Source organism: Salmo salar, chromosome 06 (assembly GCF_965601325.2).
Source record: "Salmo salar chromosome 06, fSalSal1, whole genome shotgun sequence".
Taxonomy (NCBI): Eukaryota; Metazoa; Chordata; class Actinopteri; order Salmoniformes; family Salmonidae; genus Salmo; species Salmo salar.
In genome coordinates this window covers 15,617,662-15,633,384 of record NC_138296.1, presented here as the reverse complement: position 1 = coordinate 15,633,384, position 15,723 = coordinate 15,617,662, and positions in this window count along the sequence as shown.

The following is a 15,723-nucleotide window of genomic DNA, read 5'->3' as shown; positions in this document are numbered from 1 at the left end:
TCAGAGGGTCATTTTGTAGACCTGAAACACTCCTCAGAGGGGCATTCTGTAGAACTGAAACACTCCATAGAGGGGCATTATGCAGGCCTGAAACACTCCTCAGAGGGGCATTGTGTAGACCTGAAACACTCCTCAGAGGGGCATTCTGTAGACCTGAAACACTCTCAGAGGGGCATTCTGTAGACCTGAAACACTCCTCAAAGAGGCATTCTACAGACCTGAAACACTCCTCAAAGAGGCATTCTGTAGACCTGAAACGCTCCTCAAAGAGGCATTCTACAGGCCTGAAACACTCCTCAGAGGTTTTCTGTAGACCTGAAACACTCCTCAGAGGGGCATTCTGTAGACCTGAAACACTCCTCAAAGAGGCATTCTACAGACCTGAAACACTCCTCAAAGAGGCATTCTACAGACCTGAAACACTCCTCAAAGAGTCATTCTGTAGACCTGAAACACTCCTCAGAGGGGCATTCTGTAGACCAGAAACACTCCTCAATGAGGCATTTTACAGACCTGAAACACTCCTCAGAGAGGCATTATGCAGGCCTGAAACACTCCTCAGAGGGGCATTCTGTAGACCTGAAACACTCCTCAAAGAGGAATTCTACAGACCTGAAACACTCCTCAAAGAGGCATTCTACAGACCTGAAACACTCCTCAAAGAGGCATTCTGGAGACCTGAAACACTCCTCAGAGGGGCATTCTGTAGACCAGAAACACTCCTCAATGAGGCATTCTACAGACCTGAAACACTCCTCAGAGGGGCATTATGCAGGCCTGAAACACTCCTCAGAGGGGCATTCTGTAGACCTGAAACACTCCTCATAGGGGCATTCTGTAGACCTGAAACAATCCTCAGATGGGCATTCTGTAGACCTGAAACACTCCTCAGAGGGGCATTCTACAGACCTGAAACACTCCTCAGAGGGGCATTCTGTAGACCTGAAACACTCCTCAGAGGGGCATTCTGTAGACCTGAAACACTCCTCAGAGGGGCATTCTGTAGACCTGAAACACTCCTCAGAGCGGCATTCTGTAGACCTGAAACACTCCTCAAAGAGGCATTCTACAGACCTGAAACACTCCTCAGGAGGGCATTCTGTAGACCTGAAACACTCCTCAGAGGGGCATTCTGTAGACCTGAAACACTCCAATGAGGGGCATTCTGTAGACCTGAAACACTCCTCAATGAGGCATTCTAAGGACCTGAAACACTCCTCAAAGAGGCATTCTACAGGCCTGAAACACTCCCCAGAGGCATTCTGTAGACCTGAAACACTCCTCAAAGAGGCATTCTACAGACCTGAAACAGTTCTCAGAGGGGCATTCTGTAGACCTGAAACACTCCTCAGAGGGGCATTCTGTAGACCTGAAACACTCCTCAGAGGGGCATTATGCAGGCCTGAAACACTCCTCAGAGGGGCATTATGCAGGCCTGAAACACTCCTCAGAGGGGCATTCTGTAGACCTGAAACACTCCTCAGAGGGGCATTCTGTAGACCTGAAACACTCCTCAGAGGGGCATTATGCAGACCTGAAACACTCCTCAGAGGGGCATTATGCAGGCCTGAAACACTCCTCGGAGGGGCATTCTGTAGACCTGAAACACTCCTCAGAGGGGCATTCTGTAGATCTGAAACACTCCTCAAAGAGGCATTCTGCAGACCTGAAACACTCCTCAAAGAGGCATTCTACAGGCCTGAAACACTCCTCAGAGGGGCATTCAGTAGACCAGAAACACTCCTCAATGAGGCATTCTACAGACCTGAAACACTCCTCAGAGGGGCATTCTGTAGACCTGAAACACTCCTCAAAGAGGCATTATGCAGACCTGAAACACTCCTCAGAGGGGCATTATGCAGACCTGAAACACTCCTCAGAGGGGCATTATGCAGGCCTGAAACACTCCTCAGAGGGGCATTCTGTAGACCTGAAACACTCCTCAGAGGGGCATTCTGTAGACCTGAAACACTCCTCAGAGGGGCATTATGCAGGCCTGAAACACTCCTCAGAGCGGCATTATGCAGGCCTGAAACACTCCTCAGAGGGGCATTCTGTAGACCTGAAACACTCCTCAGAGGGGCATTCTGTAGATCTGAAACACTCCTCAAAGAGGCATTCTGCAGACCTGAAACACTCCTCAAAGAGGCATTCTACAGGCCTGAAACACACCTCAGAGGCATTCTGTAGACCTGAAACACTCCTCAAAGAGGCATTCTACAGACCTGAAACACTCCTCAAAGAGGCATTCTACAGACCTGAAACACTCCTCAAAGAGGCATTCTACAGGCCTGAAACACTCCTCAGAGGCATTCTGTAGACCTGAAACACTCCTCAAAGAGGCATTCTACAGGCCTGAAACACTCCTCAGAGGGGCATTCTGTAGACCTGAAACACTCCTCAGAGGGGCATTCTGTAGACCTGAAACACTCCTCAAAGAGGCATTCTACAGACCTGAAACACTCCTCAAAGAGGCATTCTACAGACCTGAAACACTCCTCAAAGAGGCATTCTGTAGACCTGAAACACTCCTCAGAGGGGCATTCTGTAGACCAGAAACACTCCTCAATGAGGCATTCCGCAGACCTGAAACACTCCTCAGAGGGGCATTATGCAGGCCTGAAACACTCCTCAGAGGGGCATTCTGTAGACCTGAAACACTCCTCAGAGGGGCATTCTGTAGACCTGAAACACTCCTCAGAGGTGCATTCTACAGACCTGAAACACTCCTCAGAGGGGCATTCTGTAGACCTGAAACACTCCTCAGAGGGGCATTCTGTAGACCTGAAACACTCCTCAGAGTGGCATTCTGTAGACCTGAAACACTCCTCAGAGAGGCATTCTACAGACCTGAAACACTCCTTAGAGGGGCATTCTGTAGACCTGAAACACTCCTCAGAGGGGCATTCTGTAGACCTGAAACACTCCTCAGAGGGGCATTCTGTAGACCTGAAACACTCCTCAGAGGGGCATTCTGTAGACCTGAAACACTCCTCAGAGCGGCATTCTGTAGACCTGAAACACTCCTCAGAGGGGCATTCTGTAGACCTGAAACACTCCTCAGAGGGTCATTTTGTAGACCTGAAACACTCCTCAGAGGGGCATTCTGTAGACCTGAAACACTCCTCAGAGGGGCATTATGCAGGCCTGAAACACTCCTCAGAGGGGCATTGTGTAGACCTGAAACACTCCTCAGAGGGGCATTCTGTAGACCTGAAACACTCTCAGAGGGGCATTCTGTAGACCTGAAACACTCCTCAACGAGGCATTCTACAGACCTGAAACACTCCTCAAAGAGGCATTCTGTAGACCTGAAACGCTCCTCAAAGAGGCATTCTACAGGCCTGAAACACTCCTCAGAGGCATTCTGTAGACCTGAAACACTCCTCAGAGGGGCATTCTGTAGACCTGAAACACTCCTCAGAGGGTCATTTTGTAGACCTGAAACACTCCTCAGAGGGGCATTCTGTAGAACTGAAACACTCCTCAGAGGGGCATTATGCAGGCCTGAAACACTCCTCAGAGGGGCATTGTGTAGACCTGAAACACTCCTCAGAGGGGCATTCTGTAGACCTGAAACACTCTCAGAGGGGCATTCTGTAGAGCTGAAACACTCCTCAAAGAGGCATTCTACAGACCTGAAACACTCCTCAAAGAGGCATTCTGTAGACCTGAAACGCTCCTCAAAGAGGCATTCTACAGGCCTGAAACACTCCTCAGAGGTATTCTGTAGACCTGAAACACTCCTCAGAGGGGCATTCTGTAGACCTGAAACACTCCTCAAAGAGGCATTCTACAGACCTGAAACACTCCTCAAAGAGGCATTCTACAGACCTGAAACACTCCTCAAAGAGTCATTCTGTAGACCTGAAACACTCCTCAGAGGGGCATTCTGTAGACCAGAAACACTCCTCAATGAGGCATTTTACAGACCTGAAACACTCCTCAGAGAGGCATTATGCAGGCCTGAAACACTCCTCAGAGGGGCATTCTGTAGACCTGAAACACTCCTCAGAGGGGCATTCTGTAGACCTGAAACACTCCTCAAAGAGGCATTATGCAGACCTGAAACACTCCTCAGAGGGGCATTATGCAGGCCTGAAACACTCCTCAGTGGGGCATTATGCAGGCCTGAAACACTCCTCAGAGGGGCATTCTGTAGACCTGAAACACTCCTCAGAGGGGCATTCTATAGACCTGAAACACTCCTCAGAGGAGCATTCTGTAGACCTGAAACACTCCTCAAAGAGGAATTCTACAGACCTGAAACACTCCTCAAAGAGGCATTCTACAGACCTGAAACACTCCTCAAAGAGGCATTCTGGAGACCTGAAACACTCCTCAGAGGGGCATTCTGTAGACCAGAAACACTCCTCAATGAGGCATTCTACAGACCTGAAACACTCCTCAGAGGGGCATTATGCAGGCCTGAAACACTCCTCAGAGGGGCATTCTGTAGACCTGAAACACTCCTCATAGGGGCATTCTGTAGACCTGAAACAATCCTCAGATGGGCATTCTGTAGACCTGAAACACTCCTCAGAGGGGCATTCTACAGACCTGAAACACTCCTCAGAGGGGCATTCTGTAGACCTGAAACACTCCTCAGAGGGGCATTCTGTAGACCTGAAACACTCCTCAGAGGGGCATTCTGTAGGCCTGAAACACTCCTCAGAGCGGCATTCTGTAGACCTGAAACACTCCTCAAAGAGGCATTCTACAGACCTGAAACACTCCTCAGGAGGGCATTCTGTAGACCTGAAACACTCCTCAGAGGGGCATTCTGTAGACCTGAAACACTCCAATGAGGGGCATTCTGTAGACCTGAAACACTCCTCAATGAGGCATTCTAAGGACCTGAAACACTCCTCAAAGAGGCATTCTACAGGCCTGAAACACTCCCCAGAGGCATTCTGTAGACCTGAAACACTCCTCAAAGAGGCATTCTACAGACCTGAAACAGTTCTCAGAGGGGCATTCTGTAGACCTGAAACACTCCTCAGAGGGGCATTCTGTAGACCTGAAACACTCCTCAGAGGGGCATTATGCAGGCCTGAAACACTCCTCAGAGGGGCATTATGCAGGCCTGAAACACTCCTCAGAGGGGCATTCTGTAGACCTGAAACACTCCTCAGAGGGGCATTCTGTAGACCTGAAACACTCCTCAGAGGGGCATTATGCAGACCTGAAACACTCCTCAGAGGGGCATTATGCAGGCCTGAAACACTCCTCGGAGGGGCATTCTGTAGACCTGAAACACTCCTCAGAGGGGCATTCTGTAGATCTGAAACACTCCTCAAAGAGGCATTCTGCAGACCTGAAACACTCCTCAAAGAGGCATTCTACAGGCCTGAAACACTCCTCAGAGGGGCATTCAGTAGACCAGAAACACTCCTCAATGAGGCATTCTACAGACCTGAAACACTCCTCAGAGGGGCATTCTGTAGACCTGAAACACTCCTCAAAGAGGCATTATGCAGACCTGAAACACTCCTCAGAGGGGCATTATGCAGACCTGAAACACTCCTCAGAGGGGCATTATGCAGGCCTGAAACACTCCTCAGAGGGGCATTCTGTAGACCTGAAACACTCCTCAGAGGGGCATTCTGTAGACCTGAAACACTCCTCAGAGGGGCATTATGCAGGCCTGAAACACTCCTCAGAGCGGCATTATGCAGGCCTGAAACACTCCTCAGAGGGGCATTCTGTAGACCTGAAACACTCCTCAGAGGGGCATTCTGTAGATCTGAAACACTCCTCAAAGAGGCATTCTGCAGACCTGAAACACTCCTCAAAGAGGCATTCTACAGGCCTGAAACACACCTCAGAGGCATTCTGTAGACCTGAAACACTCCTCAAAGAGGCATTCTACAGACCTGAAACACTCCTCAAAGAGGCATTCTACAGACCTGAAACACTCCTCAAAGAGGCATTCTACAGGCCTGAAACACTCCTCAGAGGCATTCTGTAGACCTGAAACACTCCTCAAAGAGGCATTCTACAGGCCTGAAACACTCCTCAGAGGGGCATTCTGTAGACCTGAAACACTCCTCAGAGGGGCATTCTGTAGACCTGAAACACTCCTCAAAGAGGCATTCTACAGACCTGAAACACTCCTCAAAGAGGCATTCTACAGACCTGAAACACTCCTCAAAGAGGCATTCTGTAGACCTGAAACACTCCTCAGAGGGGCATTCTGTAGACCAGAAACACTCCTCAATGAGGCATTCCGCAGACCTGAAACACTCCTCAGAGGGGCATTATGCAGGCCTGAAACACTCCTCAGAGGGGCATTCTGTAGACCTGAAACACTCCTCAGAGGGGCATTCTGTAGACCTGAAACACTCCTCAGAGGGGCATTCTACAGACCTGAAACACTCCTCAGAGGGGCATTCTGTAGACCTGAAACACTCCTCAGAGGGGCATTCTGTAGACCTGAAACACTCCTCAGAGTGGCATTCTGTAGACCTGAAACACTCCTCAGAGAGGCATTCTACAGACCTGAAACACTCCTTAGAGGGGCATTCTGTAGACCTGAAACACTCCTCAGAGGGGCATTCTGTAGACCTGAAACACTCCTCAGAGGGGCATTCTGTAGACCTGAAACACTCCTCAGAGGGGCATTCTGTAGACCTGAAACACTCCTCACAGCGGCATTCTGTAGACCTGAAACACTCCTCAGAGGGGCATTCTGTAGACCTGAAACACTCCTCAGAGGGTCATTTTGTAGACCTGAAACACTCCTCAGAGGGGCATTCTGTAGACCTGAAACACTCCTCAGAGGGGCATTATGCAGGCCTGAAACACTCCTCAGAGGGGCATTGTGTAGACCTGAAACACTCCTCAGAGGGGCATTCTGTAGACCTGAAACACTCCTCAGAGGGGCATTCTGTAGACCTGAAACACTCCTCAAAGAGGCATTCTACAGACCTGAAACACTCCTCAAAGAGGCATTCTGTAGACCTGAAACGCTCCTCAAAGAGGCATTCTACAGGCCTGAAACACTCCTCAGAGGCATTCTGTAGACCTGAAACACTCCTCAGAGGGGCATTCTGTAGACCTGAAACACTCCTCAAAGAGGCATTCTACAGACCTGAAACACTCCTCAAAGAGGCATTCTACAGACCTGAAACACTCCTCAAAGAGTCATTCTGTAGACCTGAAACACTCCTCAGAGGGGCATTCTGTAGACCAGAAACACTCCTCAATGAGGCATTTTACAGACCTGAAACACTCCTCAGAGAGGCATTATGCAGGCCTGAAACACTCCTCAGAGGGGCATTCTGTAGACCTGAAACACTCCTCAGAGGGGCATTCTGTAGACCTGAAACACTCCTCAAAGAGGCATTATGCAGACCTGAAACACTCCTCAGAGGGGCATTATGCAGGCCTGAAACACTCCTCAGTGGGGCATTATGCAGGCCTGAAACACTCCTCAGAGGGGCATTCTGTAGACCTGAAACACTCCTCAGAGGGGCATTCTATAGACCTGAAACACTCCTCAGAGGGGCATTCTGTAGACCTGAAACACTCCTCAAAGAGGAATTCTACAGACCTGAAACACTCCTCAAAGAGGCATTCTACAGACCTGAAACACTCCTCAAAGAGGCATTCTGGAGACCTGAAACACTCCTCAGAGGGGCATTCTGTAGACCAGAAACACTCCTCAATGAGGCATTCTACAGACCTGAAACACTCCTCAGAGGGGCATTATGCAGGCCTGAAACACTCCTCAGAGGGGCATTCTGTAGACCTGAAACACTCCTCATAGGGGCATTCTGTAGACCTGAAACAATCCTCAGATGGGCATTCTGTAGACCTGAAACACTCCTCAGAGGGGCATTCTACAGACCTGAAACACTCCCCAGAGGGGCATTCTGTAGACCTGAAACACTCCTCAAAGGGGCATTCTGTAGACCTGAAACACTCCTCAGAGGGGCATTCTGTAGACCTGAAACACTCCTCAGAGCGGCATTCTGTAGACCTGAAACACTCCTCAAAGAGGCATTCTACAGACCTGAAACACTCCTCAGGAGGGCATTCTGTAGACCTGAAACACTCCTCAGAGGGGCATTCTGTAGACCTGAAACACTCCAATGAGGGGCATTCTGTAGACCTGAAACACTCCTCAATGAGGCATTCTAAGGACCTGAAACACTCCTCAAAGAGGCATTCTACAGGCCTGAAACACTCCCCAGATGCATTCTGTAGACCTGAAACACTCCTCAAAGAGGCATTCTACAGACCTGAAACAGTTCTCAGAGGGGCATTCTGTAGACCTGAAACACTCCTCAGAGGGGCATTCTGTAGACCTGAAACACTCCTCAGAGGGGCATTATGCAGGCCTGAAACACTCCTCAGAGGGGCATTATGCAGGCCTGAAACACTCCTCAGAGGGGCATTCTGTAGACCTGAAACACTCCTCAGAGGGGCATTCTGTAGACCTGAAACACTCCTCAGAGGGGCATTATGTAGACCTGAAACACTCCTCAGAGGGGCATTATGCAGGCCTGAAACACTCCTCGGAGGGGCATTCTGTAGACCTGAAACACTCCTCAGAGGGGCATTCTGTAGATCTGAAACACTCCTCAAAGAGGCATTCTGCAGACCTGAAACACTCCTCAAAGAGGCATTCTACAGGCCTGAAACACTCCTCAGAGGGGCATTCAGTAGACCAGAAACACTCCTCAATGAGGCATTCTACAGACCTGAAACACTCCTCAGAGGGGCATTCTGTAGACCTGAAACACTCCTCAAAGAGGCATTATGCAGACCTGAAACACTCCTCAGAGGGGCATTATGCAGACCTGAAACACTCCTCAGAGGGGCATTATGCAGGCCTGAAACACTCCTCAGAGGGGCATTCTGTAGACCTGAAACACTCCTCAGAGGGGCATTCTGTAGACCTGAAACACTCCTCAGAGGGGCATTATGCAGGCCTGAAACACTCCTCAGAGCGGCATTATGCAGGCCTGAAACACTCCTCAGAGGGGCATTCTGTAGACCTGAAACACTCCTCAGAGGGTCATTTTGTAGACCTGAAACACTCCTCAGAGGGGCATTCTGTAGACCTGAAACACTCCTCAGAGGGGCATTATGCAGGCCTGAAACACTCCTCAGAGGGGCATTGTGTAGACCTGAAACACTCCTCAGAGGGGCATTCTGTAGACCTGAAACACACTCAGAGGGGCATTATGTAGACCTGAAACACTCCTCAAAGAGGCATTCTACAGACCTGAAACACTCCTCAAAGAGGCATTCTGTAGACCTGAAACACTCCTCAAAGAGGCATTCTACAGGCCTGAAACACTCCTCAGAGGCATTCTGTAGACCTGAAACACTCCTCAGAGGGGCATTCTGTAGACCTGAAACACTCCTCAAAGAGGCATTCTACAGACCTGAAACACTCCTCAAAGAGGCATTCTACAGACCTGAAACACTCCTCAAAGAGTCATTCTGTAGACCTGAAACACTCCTCAGAGGGGCATTCTGTAGACCAGAAACACTCCTCAATGAGGCATTTTACAGACCTGAAACACTCCTCAGAGAGGCATTATGCAGGCCTGAAACACTCCTCAGAGGGGCATTCTGTAGACCTGAAACACTCCTCAGAGGGGCATTCTGTAGACCTGAAACACTCCTCAAAGAGGCATTATGCAGACCTGAAACACTCCTCAGAGGGGCATTATGCAGGCCTGAAACACTCCTCAGTGGGGCATTATGCAGGCCTGAAACACTCCTCAGTGGGGCATTCTACAGGCCTGAAACACTCCCCAGAGGCATTCTGTAGACCTGAAACACTCCTCAAAGAGGCATTCTACAGACCTGAAACAGTTCTCAGAGGGGCATTCTGTAGACCTGAAACACTCCTCAGAGGGGCATTCTGTAGACCTGAAACACTCCTCAGAGGGGCATTATGCAGGCCTGAAACACTCCTCCGAGGGGCATTATGCAGGCCTGAAACACTCCTCAGAGGGGCATTCTGTAGACCTGAAACACTCCTCAGAGGGGCATTCTGTAGACCTGAAACACTCCTCAGAGGGGCATTATGTAGACCTGAAACACTCCTCAGAGGGGCATTATGCAGGCCTGAAACACTCCTCGGAGGGGCATTCTGTAGACCTGAAACACTCCTCAGAGGGGCATTCTGTAGATCTGAAACACTCCTCAAAGAGGCATTCTGCAGACCTGAAACACTCCTCAAAGAGGCATTCTACAGGCCTGAAACACTCCTCAGAGGGGCATTCAGTAGACCAGAAACACTCCTCAATGAGGCATTCTACAGACCTGAAACACTCCTCAGAGGGGCATTCTGTAGACCTGAAACACTCCTCAAAGAGGCATTATGCAGACCTGATACACTCCTCAGAGGGGCATTATGCAGACCTGAAACACTCCTCAGAGGGGCATTATGCAGGCCTGAAACACTCCTCAGAGGGGCATTCTGTAGACCTGAAACACTCCTCAGAGGGGCATTCTTTAGACCTGAAACACTCCTCAGAGGGGCATTATGCAGGCCTGAAACACTCCTCAGAGCGGCATTATGCAGGCCTGAAACACTCCTCAGAGGGGCATTCTGTAGACCTGAAACACTCCTCAGAGGGTCATTTTGTAGACCTGAAACACTCCTCAGAGGGGCATTCTGTAGACCTGAAACACTCCTCAGAGGGGCATTATGCAGGCCTGAAACACTCCTCAGAGGGGCATTGTGTAGACCTGAAACACTCCTCAGAGGGGCATTCTGTAGACCTGAAACACTCTCAGAGGGGCATTCTGTAGACCTGAAACACTCCTCAAAGAGGCATTCTACAGACCTGAAACACTCCTCAAAGAGGCATTCTGTAGACCTGAAACACTCCTCAAAGAGGCATTCTACAGGCCTGAAACACTCCTCAGAGGCATTCTGTAGACCTGAAACACTCCTCAGAGGGGAATTCTGTAGACCAGAAACACTCCTCAATGAGGCATTTTACAGACCTGAAACACTCCTCAGAGAGACATTATGCAGGCCTGAAACACTCCTCAGAGGGGCATTCTGTAGACCTGAAACACTCCTCAGAGGGGCATTCTGTAGACCTGAAACACTCCTCAAAGAGGCATTATGCAGACCTGAAACACTCCTCAGAGGGGCATTATGCAGGCCTGAAACACTCCTCAGTGGGGCATTATGCAGGCCAGAAACACTCCTCAGAGGGGCATTCTGTAGACCTGAAACACTCCTCAGAGGGGCATTCTATAGACCTGAAACACTCCTCAGAGGGGCATTCTGTAGACCTGAAACACTCCTCAAAGAGGAATTCTACAGACCTGAAACACTCCTCAAAGAGGCATTCTACAGACCTGAAACACTCCTCAAAGAGGCATTCTGTAGACCTGAAACACTCCTCAGAGGGGCATTCTGTAGACCAGAAACACTCCTCAATGAGGCATTCTACAGACCTGAAACACTCCTCAGAGGGGCATTATGCAGGCCTGAAACACTCCTCAGAGGGGCATTCTGTAGACCTGAAACACTCCTCATAGGGGCATTCTGTAGACCTGAAACAATCCTCAGATGGGCATTCTGTAGACCTGAAACACTCCTCAGAGGGGCATTCTACAGACCTGAAACACTCCTCAGAGGGGCATTCTGTAGACCTGAAACACTCCTCAGAGGGGCATTCTGTAGACCTGAAACACTCCTCAGAGGGGCATTCTGTAGACCTGAAACACTCCTCAGAGCGGCATTCTGTAGACCTGAAACACTCCTCAAAGAGGCATTCTTTAGACCTGAAACACTCCTCAGAGGGGCATTATGCAGGCCTGAAACACTCCTCAGAGCGGCATTATGCAGGCCTGAAACACTCCTCAGAGGGGCATTCTGTAGACCTGAAACACTCCTCAGAGGGTCATTTTGTAGACCTGAAACACTCCTCAGAGGGGCATTCTGTAGACCTGAAACACTCCTCAGAGGGGCATTATGCAGGCCTGAAACACTCCTCAGAGGGGCATTGTGTAGACCTGAAACACTCCTCAGAGGGGCATTCTGTAGACCTGAAACACTCTCAGAGGGGCATTCTGTAGACCTGAAACACTCCTCAAAGAGGCATTCTACAGACCTGAAACACTCCTCAAAGAGGCATTCTGTAGACCTGAAACACTCCTCAAAGAGGCATTCTACAGGCCTGAAACACTCCTCAGAGGCATTCTGTAGACCTGAAACACTCCTCAGAGGGGAATTCTGTAGACCAGAAACACTCCTCAATGAGGCATTTTACAGACCTGAAACACTCCTCAGAGAGACATTATGCAGGCCTGAAACACTCCTCAGAGGGGCATTCTGTAGACCTGAAACACTCCTCAGAGGGGCATTCTGTAGACCTGAAACACTCCTCAAAGAGGCATTATGCAGACCTGAAACACTCCTCAGAGGGGCATTATGCAGGCCTGAAACACTCCTCAGTGGGGCATTATGCAGGCCAGAAACACTCCTCAGAGGGGCATTCTGTAGACCTGAAACACTCCTCAGAGGGGCATTCTATAGACCTGAAACACTCCTCAGAGGGGCATTCTGTAGACCTGAAACACTCCTCAAAGAGGAATTCTACAGACCTGAAACACTCCTCAAAGAGGCATTCTACAGACCTGAAACACTCCTCAAAGAGGCATTCTGTAGACCTGAAACACTCCTCAGAGGGGCATTCTGTAGACCAGAAACACTCCTCAATGAGGCATTCTACAGACCTGAAACACTCCTCAGAGGGGCATTATGCAGGCCTGAAACACTCCTCAGAGGGGCATTCTGTAGACCTGAAACACTCCTCATAGGGGCATTCTGTAGACCTGAAACAATCCTCAGATGGGCATTCTGTAGACCTGAAACACTCCTCAGAGGGGCATTCTACAGACCTGAAACACTCCTCAGAGGGGCATTCTGTAGACCTGAAACACTCCTCAGAGGGGCATTCTGTAGACCTGAAACACTCCTCAGAGGGGCATTCTGTAGACCTGAAACACTCCTCAGAGCGGCATTCTGTAGACCTGAAACACTCCTCAAAGAGGCATTCTACAGACCTGAAACACTCCTCAGGAGGGCATTCTGTAGACCTGAAACACTCCTCAGAGGGGCATTCTGTAGACCTGAAACACTCCAATGAGGGGCATTCTGTAGACCTGAAACACTCCTCAATGAGGCATTCTAAGGACCTGAAACACTCCTCAAAGAGGCATTCTACAGGCCTGAAACACTCCTCAGAGGGGCATTCTGTAGACCTGAAACACTCCTCAGAGGGGCATTCTGTAGACCTGAAACACTCCTCAGAGGGGCATTCTGTAGACCTGAAACACTCCTCAGAGGGGCATTATGCAGGCCTGAAACACTCCTCAGAGCGGCATTATGCAGGCCTGAAACACTCCTCAGAGGGGCATTCTGTAGACCTGAAACACTCCTCAGAGGGTCATTTTGTAGACCTGAAACACTCCTCAGAGGGGCATTCTGTAGACCTGAAACACTCCTCAGAGGGGCATTATGCAGGCCTGAAACACTCCTCAGAGGGGCATTGTGTAGACCTGAAACACTCCTCAGAGGGGCATTCTGTAGACCTGAAACACTCTCAGAGGGGCATTCTGTAGACCTGAAACACTCCTCAAAGAGGCATTCTACAGACCTGAAACACTCCTCAAAGAGGCATTCTGTAGACCTGAAACACTCCTCAAAGAGGCATTCTACAGGCCTGAAACACTCCTCAGAGGCATTCTGTAGACCTGAAACACTCCTCAGAGGGGCATTCTGTAGACCTGAAACACTCCTCAAAGAGGCATTCTACAGACCTGAAACACTCCTCAAAGAGGCATTCTACAGACCTGAAACACTCCTCAAAGAGTCATTCTGTAGACCTGAAACACTCCTCAGAGGGGCATTCTGTAGACCAGAAACACTCCTCAATGAGGCATTTTACAGACCTGAAACAATCCTCAGAGAGGCATTATGCAGGCCTGAAACACTCCTCAGAGGGGCATTCTGTAGACCTGAAACACTCCTCAGAGGGGCATTCTGTAGACCTGAAACACTCCTCAAAGAGGCATTATGCAGACCTGAAACACTCCTCAGAGGGGCATTATGCAGGCCTGAAACACTCCTCAGTGGGGCATTATGCAGGCCTGAAACACTCCTCAGTGGGGCATTCTACAGGCCTGAAACACTCCCCAGAGGCATTCTGTAGACCTGAAACACTCCTCAAAGAGGCATTCTACAGACCTGAAACAGTTCTCAGAGGGGCATTCTGTAGACCTGAAACACTCCTCAGAGGGGCATTCTGTAGACCTGAAACACTCCTCAGAGGGGCATTATGCAGGCCTGAAACACTCCTCAGAGGGGCATTATGCAGGCCTGAAACACTCCTCAGAGGGGCATTCTGTAGACCTGAAACACTCCTCAGAGGGGCATTCTGTAGACCTGAAACACTCCTCAGAGGGGCATTATGTAGACCTGAAACACTCCTCAGAGGGGCATTATGCAGGCCTGAAACACTCCTCGGAGGGGCATTCTGTAGACCTGAAACACTCCTCAGAGGGGCATTCTGTAGATCTGAAACACTCCTCAAAGAGGCATTCTGCAGACCTGAAACACTCCTCAAAGAGGCATTCTACAGGCCTGAAACACTCCTCAGAGGGGCATTCAGTAGACCAGAAACACTCCTCAATGAGGCATTCTACAGACCTGAAACACTCCTCAGAGGGGCATTCTGTAGACCTGAAACACTCCTCAAAGAGGCATTATGCAGACCTGAAACACTCCTCAGAGGGGCATTATGCAGACCTGAAACACTCCTCAGAGGGGCATTATGCAGGCCTGAAACACTCCTCAGAGGGGCATTCTGTAGACCTGAAACACTCCTCAGAGGGGCATTCTGTAGACCTGAAACACTCCTCAGAGGGGCATTATGCAGGCCTGAAACACTCCTCAGAGCGGCATTATGCAGGCCTGAAACACTCCTCAGAGGGGCATTCTGTAGACCTGAAACACTCCTCAGAGGGTCATTTTGTAGACCTGAAACACTCCTCAGAGGGGCATTCTGTAGACCTGAAACACTCCTCAGAGGGGCATTATGCAGGCCTGAAACACTCCTCAGAGGGGCATTGTGTAGACCTGAAACACTCCTCAGAGGGGCATTCTGTAGACCTGAAACACTCTCAGAGGGGCATTCTGTAGACCTGAAACACTCCTCAAAGAGGCATTCTACAGACCTGAAACACTCCTCAAAGAGGCATTCTGTAGACCTGAAACACTCCTCAAAGAGGCATTCTACAGGCCTGAAACACTCCTCAGAGGCATTCTGTAGACCTGAAACACTCCTCAGAGGGGAATTCTGTAGACCAGAAACACTCCTCAATGAGGCATTTTACAGACCTGAAACACTCCTCAGAGAGACATTATGCAGGCCTGAAACACTCCTCAGAGGGGCATTCTGTAGACCTGAAACACTCCTCAGAGGGGCATTCTGTAGACCTGAAACACTCCTCAAAGAGGCATTATGCAGACCTGAAACACTCCTCAGAGGGGCATTATGCAGGCCTGAAACACTCCTCAGTGGGGCATTATGCAGGCCAGAAACACTCCTCAGAGGGGCATTCTGTAGACCTGAAACACTCCTCAGAGGGGCATTCTATAGACCTGAAACACTCCTCAGAGGGGCATTCTGTAGACCTGAAACACTCCTCAAAGAGGAATTCTACAGACCTGAA